Raw genomic sequence first — 18210 nt, 5'->3', positions numbered from 1 at the left:
GGAAAAATAACATCAGCAGGATGGAGGTAGTGGAGATGAGAATGCTTAGGGTGGATGTGCGGTGTGACCAGAAAGGATCATCTGAGAAATGACTATGTAAGGGGAATGGTGAAAGTTATGAACTTAAGAGCAAAGATACAGGAGGCAAGGTTGAGATGGTTTGGTCATGTGATGAGGAGGGAGGAAGAGTATGTGGGAAGAAAGGTCATGCAGATGGATGTGCAGTGGAGGAGCGTGGACAGCCAAAGAAGAGATGGAAGGAGATGGTGGAGGAGGACTTGAGGATGAAGAACTTGGATGTGGCTACAGCCCAAGACAGGAGGTTGTGGAGGAGACTCACCACAAGCAGCGCCCCTACTTAGTGGGAAAAGCTGCAGAAGATGTACAGGTGCTTAATAATTTTAAATTTAGTATGATCATAGAATGGTGAGAGGAATGATCTCATTATGAAAACAGAAAATCAAGATCAAGTGTATCAAACCAAATGAGCTAAATGTTAGTGCATTGCATTAACAGACCAATTAAAAGAAAAATACAAAGAAAATTTGACAAAAGCGATTTGCTTCTCAAAATCTGACAGTCAGAAACTGATCTTCAAGATCTTTGCAACTCTATCGAAACTATTATTAAGTCTTCAATTAAACCTCTAAATAACTCTACTGGCAGGAGGAATGATAAGATCGCTCAAAAAAACTAAGATATTAATAGATGAAAGAGAATTACTAAAGAAAAATAGTTACATTCATTGGGAGATAAGATTAAATTTTCAGAATTTGAAAATTTGTAAATAGAAATCCTAAATGATTTGAGAAAATTCAATACAAGTGAAATATCCAAGGCAATAGAAAATAGAACCTCACTAAAAATAGCTAAAATGGCCTTTCTGAAGGCAAAAAATGGATTCCCTGTCTTTTACATAAAAATGGAAACACAACAAACAATAGAAAAGAAATTCAAGGCATCACCAATGATTTTTACAAAGACCTTTATACAAGCTGTATAATTGGATCAAACTCAACAATGGGCATGTGGAAAATGTCAATATTCCACCCATAGCAGAAATAGAAATCAAAACTGCTATCAATGAAATGAAATACAATAAGTGTCCAGGACCAAATGAAGTGCCTACAGAGCTTTTCAAATATCGGTTGGACATCTTATTACCATTATTACTTAAACTGTACAATAGAATCCTAAAGGATGAGATTTTTCCTATTCAATGGCTGAAATCAGAAATAATTCTTCTTCACATAAAAAGCGTGAAATCAGATATAAACAACTACAGACCTATAAGTTTACTATCACACAACTGTAAAATTTTTACAAGAATAATCCTCAAAAGAATTTTCAACCTCTGGATTCTGAACAACCATATGAACAAGCAGGTTTTCAAGAAACCATCTACACACACTTATCAAACAGTAGAAAAATATTTAGAATACAATAAACCTTTATATATGGCCTTCATTGACTATAACAAAGCATTTGATTTCATAGAACATTACCCTCTTTTTCTGTGCTTTAAAAGATGTGAATCGAGGAAAAATATATCCAGCTACTTCAAACCATTTATGAAAATATTGAGGCATCTATCAGGTTGGAGGGAAGCAGCGACGTCTTTAGGATGGAGAAAGGCATGAAACAAGGTGATCTCATTGCTCCTAAACGTTTTCAGCAGTCCTCAAAGCCATTTTCAGGGACCTGAATTGGGATGATTACGGTATTAATATTCAGGGGAAGATATTAAACAATTGTTTTGTGAATGATGTCATTCTGTTTACTGAAGATGGCTCTCAACCAATGTTCTCTCTAATTTTTTGCTGTGAGTGTGTGCAAAATTTGCCTTCTTTTGAAAAGTATGTGCACACCCATACAAGTTCACCATACTAATCATTTAAGCAGAAAAAGTTAAAAGATTTTAGTTCACTCTTTACCTTCTGGTGTCAATGGGACGTCAGCCAGGTCACCCTAACTCCCCACTGTGTTCCCACACACGGCAGTAGCCTCCCCAGTAAACAGTCAGAAATCACGATTCACAAGCCTCGGGCAAGACTCGATCCGGGGACTTCGCGCATACGAGGCCAACATGATACCGACTGTACTAGATAGGATTCTAAGTGTGTGTATTATTACCATCACCAAGTAAGTTGTGTGACATCAATCACAGAGCTAACAGATTAGAAGTAAGAAATAAAGTTAAAAAAAAAAGATAACACTAGTGACTAATTACCTTTAATTAAATTTTCTAACTTTGCAAATAACTCTAAACATGCATAATAAAATATTCCCATTACTAATTCTCACCTTGTTAAACATTCATAATGAGTCCGTTACTAATTTTCATCTCTTGTTTAGTTCTTGCTTCTATCTCTTTATTTTTTCTCTCTTCCATCTTTGGCATTCACCCACTTTATACACACTATCTAAATTAATTGAATTTCCATATAATTGGTAACTTTTCACTCTCATTAGCATATCCAAATGACATTCTCCTAAACGGTTTCTAAGTTGGTTTTTTATTTGATTCATTATTCAAATAAAATTGATTCAAATTTTATTTGAATCAAATTTATTTGATTCAAATAAAACCTCGCTCACAGTCTGCACTAAATGCAAAGAAGGTTCCTCCAATATCCATCAACTTTGCCAAATCACAAAACTGGTCATTTTGAAGAGCAAATACAACCATTTGTGTAAAATTTGATATCATTTTGCATTTCATTTTTTCTTTACAAAAAATTTGAAATCATTAAACTGACTAATTATTTCTATAGTATCATCCAGAAAATCATGATATTTAAGACAAAGGGCATTAACATGTTCACTACCAAATGAGAAATCACAATGTGAAATAGAGGAGATATTAAACACTGACCATTCTTGTATCTCATTCTCAGGGATGAGAATGTCCTCTAAATGTGCACATAAACAATTTATAAAATTTAACAGGGGCCTAGTATCTACTGTTTCAGTCTCTTCTTGTTTAAGTAAAGCATTTACTCTGTCACTCCAGCAAGCATCACCTTCTAAATACTGATTCCTGATTTTGTTAATCTTCCCTCTGGCAAAATGATAACTGTCTAGTGGTGTAAGGTTACTCCTTTGTAAGATTTTGCACAGGGAAGCCATTTCTTCAAAAACATCACTTAAAACATTAACAGCTACTTTGAATGTCGCGTTAGTTAATTTATTGTGACAATAATTAACCACGGGATCATTTGATTTGTCTTTTTCAAAATATGTGATCAGTCCCTCATAGTTTATTATTGCCTGTAATGCAAAATGTCTGGATAGCCACCGCACTTCATTGAGTGGTCTGAAGGCAATAGCTTCATTTTCAGACGCCTCGACAATTTCTTTAAATTCATGTCTTTTCACTGTGGAATGGGAAAAGAGTGTGTTCACTGTTCTCATTAATGTATCAATATCTCTGATTAGTTTAATTTCCTTCCACGTATCACAGATCCTCAGATCCTCACGGTGAGCTACACAGTGTTGCTGGACAAGATGTGGAACTTCTAATTTAAGTTTTGCAGCGACACCGTTAACTTTGCCCAGCATCACTGCAGTTCCATCAGAGGTAAACATCACCATTTTTTGGAGATCAAGTTTCTTTTCTTGATAAAAAAAAACTGCTTAATAGCTAACACAATGGAGGTATCACATGCCTGCAACTGAATTATTCTGCCAAAATATGTTTTATATTCATTACAATCTTTAGGTCTAAACTTAAAATAGAGAATGAGACATTTGTTAACAATTATATCAGTGCTTTCATCAATGGTTGAGGTGTGGAAATTTGCAGATGCAATTTGCTCAAACATGTCATTTTCAACAATTAAATTGATTGTTTCCAGAAATTCATACGCATCATTTTTGCTTTGCCAGCTGTCCTGGAGTTGAACATACTTTTCCATATGTTCATTAATATGTTGAACTGAAAGTAAAGTGTTATTCATCTTAACAACTAATAAGACACTGTAAATAAGAACTTTAATCTTCTCTGGGTTTGATCGTTTTCTCTCTCGGTCATCTGAACTTTCATGTAGCATATGCAGTACTCCTGTAGCTGGCAATGAACAATTTTGTTGCCTAAGTTTGTGTACACCATCCAGATGTATTTTACTTGTCAAACGACATTTCAAAAAGTCCAACTTCCAAGTGACATCAAACTTCTTCCCATTAGCAAAATCCCCAGCAACCTTTGCATCACGACAATAAATACAAACAACACCAGTTGTAGCATCATACATAAATATTTCACACAGCTGAATGTTTATCAACTCACGAGCTTTTGCCATAGCAGTTTACACTATTTCATCCAGCCATTCACATTTAAAGCAGCTAGCAGTTCGTTTTCGCTTCACACCTTTTGCTTCCTTTGAATTTGACATAGTGCATCAGTTTTTTGCAATTTTGTTATTTGAAGAATGTTTTTTATTGTTTTTATAAATTTACAAATGTACACTATTCACTGAATAACTTGGCAAGGCGAAAGCTGAACCAACACTAAACATTGCTGAGGGCAACATGAGCTAAAAGATATGCCTAGAGGCTACATTTAATTAACTTGGTTGTATCTCAGTGCATGTACACGAATGTTATTATTTAGTCTACTATTTTAAAATTCCTTTTAAAAATTAGAGAATTTTGAAATGCTACAATATTTTTAATTGTACTGTAATTTAAGTTTTTAAAAGTATTTAATTATTTTTATTAAAGTTATGAAACCATTGTTTTAATTCATCATGATCTTGAACTAATTTGATCAGCCAATCACGTTTGGGAATTTTCCATGAGTCAGGCCTGAGATGTTAACAAACCGCGTGCCATTCTATATGCTACTTAAAAATTACACATTTAAGCCCCCCCCCCCTTTCACTTTGGCATTAAATCGCTAGCCTCAAATAGGATTACTGTTAAATAATTTATAAGTTTTGTGCAACTTAGAGAATGTAATAAAAAATGCGAGGTTATAGGCTTGAGCGTTGCCGAGTTACCATATTTTTTTAAAGAATTTATAGGTTAATGTTTAGGTGGGACTTCTTTAATTAATAAATTTTAATTTCATCTTGAAAATCTAGTGTGCTCATATTTTTTGCTTTGTGCGCTAGTTGTAAAACGTGTGCGCGTGCACATGCGCACAGCTTAGAGGGAACATTGCTCTCAACTTAATCTGATGATCAATGAATTAAGCATAAAAAGCAAGGAAATAGATCTAACAAAAAATCATAAAACAAAAATAATGACAAACCATGAACATATTCCCATTGATGTTGATAATACTATAATAGAATATGTAGAGAACTATCAATACTTAGGACAAATGATTTCCATCAAGTCGCTTTGACCTTGAAATCCAGTGTAGAATTGATGAATAAGCTACTGGGGAATGAAGCATTGGATGAAACGTCCCTATTTGTCTAAAGAAAATTATCAGATATGATTGTCCTGCCAACTTTGACTTATGGGTTCCCAGACTTGGTCACTAACCACTACACAGACAAAAAAAAAAAAAAAAAAAAACTAAGTTTGCCAAAGAACAATGGAGAGGAGCTTACTTGGAGTATTCAGATTAGATATAATAAGAAACAAGGACTTAAGAGACCTTTCTTTCTTTTAAGATTACATGGTGATCAGCATTCATGGTTAAGAATTTAGGGAAACAACACATGTGGTAAAATAATTACTTTTGTTTGAAGTTTTGACTCTGTATTGAGGTCATCACTAGAAAAATACATGTATAAGGAGCAAGCTACATGCTACTGCACTTTACAAAGGTAAAATAAATCTAAGCAGCTTATTAATCTTTCATCTAACCTGACATCTAGTGGGGAAAAAAAAAAGTTCATAATATTAAAAAATTAAAAAAAAAAAAAAAATTAAAATAGAAGTAAATGTAAAAATAAATTAAAAACAGAACTACATTAAACGTTTCTAAAGTCCTCTCATATTGAGATATCGTTTTGGACTTGTTCTGGTGCTATAAGGGTTGCAGATGGGTCCTCCACATTCTGTTCACAGACTGCTCATTCCATTCTTTGATTGAACTGTCCAAAACTGAACATTTTTGTTCAGGTTCGGACTATTTTAGCATTCCACAGGCATCTTTAAATTTTCTCTCAAACTAGGTTTTGGTATGGTGCAGGAACTTGATTACTTTCCAGTCAATTCTATGGTATGTTTGGAGTGCATGGTCTGATAGGCCTGTTTTTCCATAATGGAGGTATTTAATGTGTCGTTTGTGTTCGTCTTTTCTGATTGAGATAGTGCATCCTGTTTCCCCTATGTAGGGTAGGTAGGAAAAACAAGTCTATCAGACCACACACTCCAAACATACCATAGAATTGACTGGAAAGGCACCAAATCCCTACACTGCACCAAAACTTGGTTTGAGAGAAAATTTAAAGAAGCCTGTGAAATGCTAAAACACAGTCCAAACCTGAACAAAAATGACGGACTAATCATTCCAAGAATGTGGAGGACCCATCTGCAACCCCTATAGCACCAGAACAAGTCCAAAAGGATATCTCACTACAAGAAGACTAGAAATGTTTACTGTAGTTCTGTTTTTAATTTATTTTTATATTTACTTTTTTTTTTAAACTTTATTTTATTTTATACTTTTTAAAAAATTTTTAATATTATTAACCTTTTTTTTTCCCACCAGAGGTCAGGCTAGATAAAAGATTAATAAGCAGCTTAGATTCATTTTACCTTTGTAAAGTGCAGTAGCATGTTTTTTTTCCTTATACATATGTATTTTTCTGATTACTTTCCTAATATTAAGTAAAGTAATTATTTTAACACATGTGTTGTGTTTCCCTAAATTCTTAACCATGAACTTAAGAGACCTAACAAAAATAAGACGTCATTTGGTGAGCTAGGAAATCAAAATGGGATTGGGCAGGCCACTTGGCAAGATATCAAGATGATAGATGGTCAAAGAGAGCAACAGAGTAGCTGCTGAGAGAAAGAGTCAGAAACCTGAAGACAGAGAAAAAAATGGAGAGGTGATATCGAAAAACGGCTCCATGTCACATGGACAAGAGTGGCCAAGGATAGGAGAGGTTGGGGGGGGGGCTTTGCCCTGCAGTTGGACATCTAGGCAAACAACAACTGCTATGGCTATTTGGGATTTAGATTATACATGATCTACTGTCAGTACAGTTCGAGTTTTATTTTAATTAGATAACTTTTATTAACAAAATTATTTGAACTGATAATAAAAATTCTTTGCAAGCTAGATATAAAATTGAAGTACTTATAGATTGATAAGCCATTTCCAAATATCATGCAGGATCTTTCCTTGATTCCTATTAAGCAATGCCATGTGCAGAGATGATCACAGTAGATTCTTTTGTTGAAAGGATGAAGTTGTCTTTTATAGATGTAGAGTTCTTGTTCTACTCACTGACGTGTGTGTGTGGGGGGGGGGGAATGATAAGCAAAGCCTAACTTGTTTTCTCTATTGTTGTTGATGTTTCCAGCATGTTCTTTGTCTTATTTCAAAGCTTCTCAAAACCTGACCTTTATATGAAAGGCCACAAGTGCATGAAATTCCATATACCCCAGGATATTTGTAGATTGGGTTGTTGTCTTTAGCAGAGCAGAGTCAATTTCACATAGACAGAACAGGTTTATAACCCATCCTGATATCATAAGCATTCATCGAGGGGAATTAGTGATCCTGATAGAAAATCTACTGATGTGAAGATTGGAAACTGATTCCCTGTAATGAATATCAGGATTTTAATGTGGAGTTGGATTAGAGAATAACTGTTTCTGTACAAGTTTTTTTTTTTTAATTTTTTTTTAAGTTTATGAATGTTGTCCAGTTTTTGTAGTGCATAGATGAATGGAATTGGACTTCATTCACTTTCTGGTTCCAAAGCAAATTTAATTTTTTGGTGATATGAGTTAATAGAGGAAAGAAATCATTTAAATGGGCAGTACTATATTTACAGATGATGAAAATATAGTGAAACGGTCTCCACCAGACTGAATGCTTGAAGTTTGTTGACATAAGAAAATGTTTTTCAAAATTTCCATAAATCAGCACATGGTGGAGACAGCAATCTATCTAATAAACTTTAGGACTTCATCTACAGAGACATTTAGTGAACAAGGAAACAATATCGGGACTAGCTAGGATGGCTTGATGGCAATTTCAGATAGTTTCTGGATAAAGTAAGTTCTTCATGAAAGATCAATGTGTCGAATATGGGTCTTTAATTAAATTTGAAATGTGCTTGTATAAAAGATATGTAGGTGAGTTAATTCCATTCACTTTTGGTTGAAGAAGAAGAAGAATGTCTGCCTTGTGAGCTTTCAGTACCATGTAAAGTCATGGGGTTAATAGATGCATGGATTTCAACTTTTTCTTTAAATCTGCATGTCAGATTGAGTATGTTACATAAAAGATCATTGTTCTCTTTATGATTGGCCTAAATCAGATTGTGGTCTAATGGAGCATAAGCGGACGAGTCCAAATGCAATAGTAGAATCTTTGATACATAGTCAGCAGCGTCCACAGTAACTGTTTTATTGCCTTTGTCTGGTTTGATGATGATGGTGATTTCCTGATGATGATGAAAAGAAAAAAGAACTGCATTTTCAGTCTGATACCATTAGCAACAGGTTACGGTAGAAAGTAAAGAGCCATTTTTACTTTGCAAATAAAATAAACCTTACACGTGTATTTGGGTGCGACTGCAAAGTTAAAGCTTTTTTTTTAACGTATTAGTTTAGGTTTTTGTTTAGCTATGCTTCGAAATGTTTAATAAAACTGTATACTAACTAATATTTAAGGAATTGACAGCATATACTAGAAATATAAATTAAATAAACTTTAATATATACTTTCCGATATTTCGGCGAACATCACGTTGCCATCTTCTTGGGAACTTATTACAAAGACAAGTGCACACAGGTACTACATAACAGCAAATGAGAACTGAAGCTAGGAAGCTAACGTTTTCCTAAAGTCCTGGTGGTGCCCCCTGGCGGGCTATATTGGTGGTTCTTGGCCTTTGGGCTGAAGTTCTTCTGATAATTGTTTCCCAAATTTGTTGAGGTTTGGCATGTTCCTAAGGGCTGAGGCTGATTCCATGAATAGTCTTTCATACTTGAACTTGCTGCGGTGTATGACTGTGGCTTTCTTCCATCTTATTCTCTGGCGAGTATCCAGAGCGTGGTCTGCAAGCCCAGAGTGGCTGTACTGGTGAAATCGGATGTAATCCTTGTGTTCTGAGATTCTGATATTTGCTGTCCTGCCTGTTTGGACAAAGTAAGACAATTTACAGCTGCAAGGGACCTGGTATACACCAGGTAGGTCTAGGGGGAGTGGTTGGTCTTTAGTGGAGCGGATAAGGGATGCCAATTTTCTGTGTGGTCTATAACAAGTGGTTAAGTCGTGTTTTCTTAAGATTTTGTTGATTTTTTCTGAGGTGCCTCGGATGTAGGGAATGGTGATGGATTTAGAGTAATCTTTTTTGTGAAGGGGAGGGGGTGGTGGGTTGTGGATCACTGGGTTAAGTATTCTCTGGATTTTTTTGGGGGGGTAGCCATTGGCTGAGAAAGTGTCATGGATGTGATTTAGTTCAGTGGTTAGGGCTTGATCATTTGAACAGATTATTTTTGCCCTGTTGAATAGTGTCTTAATAACTCCATATTGTTGTGAGGGGGGGTGATGGGATTGTTGGTGAATGTATCTGCCTGTATGGGTGGGTTTTCTATAAACTGAGAAAACCAAGGTTCCATCAGGTTGGCGGGTGACTAGTGTGTCTAGGAAGGGGAGGTTATTGTTTTCCTCTTTTTCCAGGGTGAACTTGATTCTAGGGTGTTGGTTGTTTAAGTGTGTTAGGAAGGAGAGGAGTGAATCTGGGCCATGTGGCCAAATAGCAAACACATCATCAACGTAGCGAAGCCATATGGTAGGTTTTTGTGGGGCTGAGTTTAAGGCTTTCTCTTCAAAGGTCTCCATAAAGAAGTTGGCCAAGGGTGGGGAAAGTGGTGAACCCATGGCTGTCCCCTCTATCTGTTTGTAGAATTGGTTTAATTTGTAGAATTGTAGAATTGGTTTAATCCTTTATCCAAGTGTAAGCAAACAAAGTTTGCACCAGAAGTAATTTCAGGACTGGTTTCATTACTTCAGCTGCAATATTTGTTCGCTTACACTTGGATAAAGGATTAAACCAAGAATATAATTTCTTGGCATCTTTAATTTATAGTATAACCAAGGAAAAACTTCCAACATCTATCTCTAATCCAGAGTATTTTAATAAGTTGAGACACCTTTTGTCACCTCATATAGGTAAATATGACTTCTCCCTTGCTTCCACCTTGGTATCACCACCTCTGGGTCTGGCTCCCACTGACGAGACCTCAATAAAGGTCAAAACCGGTCTGGGTAGTGGCTCTTTCCTTAATGTATAGCATTATACATGTCCACAAGGAAATGGGCTTTACATTATGGGAGATACTAAGACAAGGAGTGATGAGAGCTTGGTCCATCTTTACCACGAGTTGCCTCAGTCCTGAATTTACTTCTTGCAATTGGGTAAAGGATTAAACTAAATTTATTATAGTCTAACCAAGTGGGGGAAAAAAAAAACTTCCAACAAAATTATACATATCTGTAAGGATATGTGCTTTGTATTATGGGATACTAAGGAAAGTGATATGAAGTCATTAGCTTCTATATACGAGTTGCCCAGTCCCGAGATTACTTTAGGTGCAAAGTTTGTTTGCTTATACTTGGATAAAGGATTAAATCAAGAATATAATTTCTTATATTCTTAATTCATAATAGTATAACGAAGTGGAAAAACTTCCAGCATTCATCTTGCACATTTCCAAGAACATGTTTTGTTCACAAGTTGGGGTTCACCTATGAATGTCAGTAGGTGGTAAAGACTCAATACCATTACCCTACTTATTGGATGCCAGAAGTGACTTGGAAAAAGTTACATGTTTCATATGTTATGAATGAATAATAATAAGATAAACTGATTAGAAAAGAAGAAAAAAAGAAGCAATATGGTATGCTGATTCAATAATTAAATTTGTGCTTGGCAAATTTAATTATTTGATTTGATTTAAATGTATGTTAGATTTGTAACAAAGGCAATAGCAAAACAGAAAAGAAAAGTAAAGGAAATGGTAGTACTTGTTTGAACTGATGACTTAAATAACGATAAATATAGTATGAGATAAAATATGAAAGGCTTGATGATAGAAGCAGGAAAGAAAAGTGAGAAAGTAAAAATGGTTGGTTTATTACCAAGATACGATAGCAATGAGTTCAGGAGGGCTATGATAGTAAATGATTCAATGCACAAGCTGTGTAGAAAAAAATGAATGTGAGTTTGATGGTAGGAAAGAGTTGTATAAGAGGGATGGGCCTGCACTTGAATGAATTTGGAATCAGGTGGCTAGAAAAATGATATATTGGAATGAAACCTAATGCAGAAAGTCAGAGTAACTAGATCATCTTACTATGTCATCTTACTCAATGCTGAGGATATTAGTGTGAGTTCAGCAGCTAGGATGTGCAGATTTAATAGTGATACGAAAATTAGCATTGTTATGTATCTGCTAAAGGGATGCACTACACTTGCATTCAGGTGTTTAGAGTTTGCCTGGGAATGGAAAAGAGATAGTTGCCCCACAAGCCAAACAGAGTATACAAAAAAGTGAGAAGGTAACCTGATATATCTATACACAGGTGCCAGGAGCATTGCAAACAAAGTGGTTTAGTTTGTTTGTATGATGAATACATTGTGGCCTAAATTAATGGCATAACAACAGCACAAAGAGAATTAAACAGTAGGGTTAATCGTCTTTATATAGTCCAATTTCATTTTTTATACTTATTGTTTTCGTGAGTTATTACAATTTTATAATGGGCTTGTTATAGTATTTTTAGGAATGACAGAAGAGATAGGTGGGTGGGGGGAGTACTATTAACGATATCATATGACTTGAGTCTAGTTGGGTAGAAAAATGTGTGAAAGCAATAATATTAATAATGTCCCATGTAGCAGTGAGTTTGATGCTATATGGTGTGAAGTGGAGGCTAATAGGATGAAAATTGGGTAGCAGAGAAAACTCATAAGCACAAAGGAGAATTTCTTGGGAGACAACTTTCTCAAGCAGCATGTGAAAGAATTAATTCAATGACAAAGAGTGTTAGATTTCATAATAGCATCAGGTATCTCAATTAAGGATGTGACTGTTTTGACACTGGTTGGTCACAGTGATCATGCAGCACTAACCTGGGAAGTAGCCAGGATATAACAATCAGGACACCTTACATGCTGAACTGCAAAGCTGGAAATTATGACAAACTCAAATTATGAGACTACACCATTTGGTACTGTGGTATCAGTTACTGAATGTAAAAATATCAGCAGTTCATGGGAAACTTTGAAAAGGTACTTAATTCAGTATCTGAATGTGTCTCTAGAGTTCAAAGAACAAATAGGGTGAGAATGAAATGGATGTGCAATGTTATTAAGCATGTAATCCATAAGAAGAAGATAATGTGGAAGGGAATATTGGAGAATAAGAGTAAGGGGAGGTGCAGACCAGAAAAGTTATGAGTATGGTATGGAAAGCTAAGCTAGAGTATGAAAAGAAATTGGCTGCACAGGCCAAAAGAATTTTATCATTATGCTGCAAGTAGAAGAAAGAATGAATATGGAAAAAAAACTTTACTGAATACAGATGGTACTCTAGTGTCAGAAGCTAATGAGATTGTTCAATTAATGAGTGCTCACTTTGCTAAGATACCCAGATGAAGAGTTAGAGGTGTATGAGAAGAAGGTTGAAGAGCTGTTGCATAACCTGGATAAGAATTCAGCAATATGGACAGATGGGATATTAACATATGTGCTAAAGGAATGTCCAGAAAAACTGGCAAGGCCCTTGACATGTTTGTATCATTTGAGTCTTAGCTCAGGATGGATCCCACAAGAATGGAAAAAATGTATGATAATCTCATTGCACGAGAGTGGTATGATGTGTCTGTCACCATATCATCATCTCTGGAGTGATTGTGAAGATTATAGAGAAGTTGGTAAGAACTTGCATACTGAAATGAGTGGACAAATGGACAAACAAGGAACAGTATTGGGTTTGCTAAAGGGAGGTCATGTCATAATTATAAAATATAAGCTATTTTCTTATGTTTTATAATAATGTTATGGCTGAGCTGGATAAAGGGAATGGATATGTTGTGAAGCTGTTGACTTTGCTATGGCATTTCATAGGATACCATATGAAAATCTGTTGCATAAACTGGAGAATATTAGATTGGGAATATAATCTATTGGCTTGGATTAAGTGGGTGGCTGGCTGGCTGACAGATATCAGAAAATGGTATATGGCGGATGTGAGTTTGCGAGCGGTGACCAGTGGGTACCCCAGTGATAAGTTCTTAGACCATTGTTTGTGTAATCTTTACATTAATGATATTTAGAAGGACATGACAGGAAATTTTCGATTATTTGCTGATGATGCAAAAGTAAACAGGGCAATCTGCGGTGCTACTGATATATACAGCATTTATAGGATAATTTGAATTTGGTGTAAGCATTAAAGTTATGCATTTTGATGTGATGCAATATCCAACAGCATATTATATTGGTTGGATTATGCTTGAAGTAATTGATAAGGCTAGAGATCTTGATGTTCTAAGGTCACATAACAAAAATTGCAAATACAACTCAGAGTATAGTTGCAATGTCGAAACGAACATTGACATGTAAGGATGTGGAAGTCATTTTTCCTCAAGTCCTTGATACAACTGAACCTTTTGTGCACAGATTTGGTCTCTCCTGGGTTCCAAAGGTTTAAAGAAGCTATGGAAAGGCTGCAAAAAGTTACAAAGATGATATCGGGATTATGGAATGTACATTACGAGGACAGATTTATTTAGAGTATGTGGACCGCAAACACTGGTAGACAGAAGGAGAGATGATATGATAGAGATCTATAAATTTTTGAGGTCAGAATATCGGTTGATAAAATTTTTATTATATGGAATGTGGGGAAAGGACAAGAGGGCATCCGTGGTAGGTAAGTTTGTGTGCATTTAACAAAGGGGTAAGAGCTAGTAGATTTTCTATCATAGAATTGGAAGTGAATGGAACAGTTTGCCTGTTGAAGTAGTGAGTGTATCTAGTGTGAATGAGTTTGAGAGAGGATATGACAGCTGGTGTGGGTGATGTATAGCCTCCCTTGAGGAGTCCTTGACTCCCTGGGGGTCTAATAATAATAATAATAATATAGATCAAGATTTTCAATTTATTTATCCCTTATCTTTCTATAGTACTGATGTACTGTAAATTTATAACCTTTTGTGAGTAGAATTTACAAAATGGAATAATGATGATGATGAAGCCTACATCCAGACTATTCAAGAGGTAAGGCTCCTAAATTTCTTTTTGCTTCTCAAAAAAAAACATGGAATCTTTTTTTTTCAGTCAAATTATATCACACAAATGTTGTTTTGAATATACACATAGAATATACCAAACTTCATTCTCACAAATGGGGGGGGGGGGGTTCCTTCATAATTCACAAGTACTCTCTACAAAAACATCCAGTATATCTCAAGTCAAAAACTACAGCTTTCATTGCCTATAGCACTGTCCATAATAGCTGCTATGAAAACCATCAATACATCAAAATGCAACTTTGAAAGGCCCAAACAGAAACTTCTTTGCTCAAATGACAGTTTTCTCGTACTTCACTGAGGCTGTTGGGTACAGCTTCTCTCCTGCTTTGTTTCCATCTTTTTCTCCCTTTCTCATGTCACCATTGCAACATCGTCGAAAAATAAGGTTGACCTCCTGGCATCATTCTTTATCTCCGACTGTTGTATAGATGACTTAGGTGTAAATCATTTACCACCTATGCCAGGAACAGTTCACTGCATGCCTTCTCTGATCATTTGCCTGGATGACATCAGATGAATCTTGAATAACTAACCTTGATGTTAAAAAAAAAGTCTTCTGGGTCTGATGGTATTTCCTGTAACCCCAAACTGTATGTAAAAGTGGAGCTTCAGAATTCGCCCATCCTACATTAACTCTTGACTCTTTCAAATAATCAGAGAAGGCATGCAGTGAACTGTTCCTGGTATAGTGGTAAGTGATTTACACCTATGTCATCTATACAACAGTTGGAGATAAGGAATGATGCCAGGAGGTCAACCTTATTTATGGATGATGTTACAGTGGTGATATGAGAATGGGAAAGAAAGATGGAAACATAACAGGAGAGAAGTTGCAGCCTCAGTGAAGTATGAGAAAACTGTCATTTGAGCAATGACAAGTTTCTGCATTTGGCCCTTTAAAAGTTGCATTTGGCTGTATTGATGGTTTTCATAACTATATGGACAGTGCTATAGGCAATGAAAGCTGTAGTTTTTGACTTGAGATATACGGAATGTTTCTGTAGAGAATACTTGTGAATTATGAAAACAAAAGGCCCCCTTTTGTGAGAATCAAGTTTGGTATATTCAAGACAGCATGTTTATTTAAAACGATGTGTTTGTGTGATATAATCTGACTGAAAAATAAAAAAAAAGACATCAAATGAATCTTGCATAACGTCAAAAAAGTCTTCTGGACCTAATGCTATTTCCCTTAAGTTGTGTTTCAGAACTCTCCCATCCTATATTATCTCTTGATGCTTTCATGCCCAGCTGGCATCCATTCCACAGTATAAAAGCTAGCCTACATTTAGCCTATCCCCCCCAGTCATCCTATTTCTATTACCTCATTCTTTTTAAAATGAATAACAGTTAACTTATTAAGTGATCACCAATATGAATTCCATCATTATCATTCTATAGCAGACTTCCCAGCCAGGATTACCCCACCTGTGGATGCAAGTCTTGGAAAAATTTGTGGTCACTCTTGACATTTTTCCAGGAACATATGATTGGATCTACTTATTTATTGGCCATCTTATGGTCTGCCTTTCACTTTTCAGATGTTTTTATTTTTTACATGAATCTCATCTTTATTTGCTCATTCTACTGGAAACCCATCATTGGTGTAGCTTGAAAAGGCGAGGATTGGACATTAATTCTTTTGACTGGTCTTTATGTCCTTACTGGTTATATGGATGTCTTGCTTTGATCCTTAAGTGACCCTTTAAAGCAACAGGTAAAATATACCATATTCATTTCTGTTCTATCTGAATAACTCTGTCCACTTATTCATTAGATTTTTGTCATGTTGAAATAAAAAGCTTGTTTAACATTTCATGTGCCATCTGACAAGAAAATAAACACTGTTTTTTTGTATTTTAGAGTCATCATTCAGTATGTGAACCATCCAGCAGATGGTGCATAGTGGCTGAGTCTTATATTTTGGTTAGTTACTTAGATTTGACGTCAGTTTGATAATGTATGATCACTCCTGTACCTCAGCGAGTTTTGGGAGGGAAGCCTTCTGCTAGCAGAAGTGGTAGAGTTGCAGAATCCCTTTCTATATAGAGTTAGTATGACAATAACAAACATCCATGCCCTGTCAGGATTCAAACCCACAGCCTCTTAGCTGGAGAGTGGATATTCTGACCACTCGACCAACCAGGATGTCTATGTTTTGGTAACTACAGCTGTATTAGTCTCTTTCTGTACATAATAAGCTTATTTTACTGAAAGACAAAGTTGTTATATAATGAAGTTGCTTATTAACAAACTTGGAAAGTTACATATTATCATTACTAAGGAAAATTTCCTTAGTAATGATAATTGTTATATTGTTATATAACTGTTATAAAGAAAATATTTAGGTTGTATTTGTACATAATCTAGTGTGTTATATAATATGATGAGTTATTCAATACCTGCATTTCTGTGTTTCAGTCTGACACATTCAGATAGATTATTCCTGTGTGTGTTATTTGCAGTTTTTATGATTATATGAATATGGAATTCTTGTCTAATATTGGAAAAGTCTGAAAATAAATCATTGGGATGTACATCTCTAATATGTTTCTTCCATGGAGATTTCCAGAGTCTTATATCTTATGTATGAGATACATCTGTAAGTTTCAAGGAAAGTTCAGAAATAATTGCAAAGTTTAATACTCAACCACACATTGTTGACTCAATGACAGTTCAACTTAGCAGAGATGTAGGATAAAATGCCAGATTTGTGTCATCCAGATGTAATGGCACCCATGTTTGACATGTGTGTGCATGTGTTCTAATTAGTGTGTTTTAGTAAAACATGCTTTTTCCTTTTGAATGATATAGTTAATGATTATTTAAAATTTTTAAAATATATTTTATGTAATTTTAATCCTGAGGAGGCAGATCCTGGAAATTGTTTTAACTAGTCACTGTAAACAAATCAATATTTTACTGTGGTTATACCAGTTTATTTCGGATTATAAATAATAACCATGGAAACTACTAAATTCTAAAGGAAATTTATTCTTATCAGAGACCTGGGAAGCCAAGGACTTATCGAGGCCACACATATCACCAGCACCAGCTCACATACTTTCTTATACCTGATACCATTTTAGTAACTCCTCTTTGTGCCCTCTCCAGCATCTTCATCCTCTTGGAATCCAGAGACCAAATCTGTGCACAGTAGTCCAGATGTGGTTGTATCATGGTCTTTTAAAGAAACAAAATGACTTTTTTTTATCTTTACATGTCAGTGTAAGGATGTGATCATCAGCATTGTAATTATCCTCTGGGTTGTATTCACTTGAACTTCTTATACACCATAACCATAAGTCCCTATCCTCATCTGTTTCTTCAAACATTATCCTGCCAATACAATATGGTGTTGGAAATCTCATCACGCTAAAGTGCATAACTTTACACTTACTAACACTGAATTGACAACCATTATCATTTGCCCACAGTTCCATCCTATTCAAGTCATTCTGTGAGTGCTGCATATCAGTAGCATCTATGATCTCCTGTCTATTTCTTCCCATTATTATTAATGTATAAATTGAACAATTGTGGTCCAAGGACCGATCCCCAGGAAACATCACTCATCGCCTTAGATCTGACACTCATGCCCCTGATATTTTATATTCCAATCCTATACTATCTATCCTGTATCCTGTATCCTATATGATAGTATCCTGTCTAATGTCTTAGCAAAGTCCAACAGTATCATAGTGCATCCATTGCCTTTCATTATCTCAGTCATAACATTATTGTAA

At 35.4% G+C, this 18210-nt stretch overlaps 1 protein-coding gene across 1 annotated transcript in view; it reads left to right on the top strand.

The window, feature by feature from the left end:
* Cand1 (Cullin-associated and neddylation-dissociated 1) overlaps positions 1–18210 on the top strand; it is a 414848-nt gene that overhangs the window by 113503 nt on the left and 283135 nt on the right. The window lies entirely within an intron of this gene.

The sequence above is a fragment of the Typopeltis vanoorti genome, chromosome 5 (assembly GCF_054136105.1).
Source record: "Typopeltis vanoorti isolate ZY-2024b chromosome 5, IOZ_Tvanoo_1.0, whole genome shotgun sequence".
Classification (NCBI taxonomy): Eukaryota; Metazoa; Arthropoda; class Arachnida; order Uropygi; family Thelyphonidae; genus Typopeltis; species Typopeltis vanoorti.
This window is presented reverse-complemented; position numbering and strand designations above follow the sequence as displayed.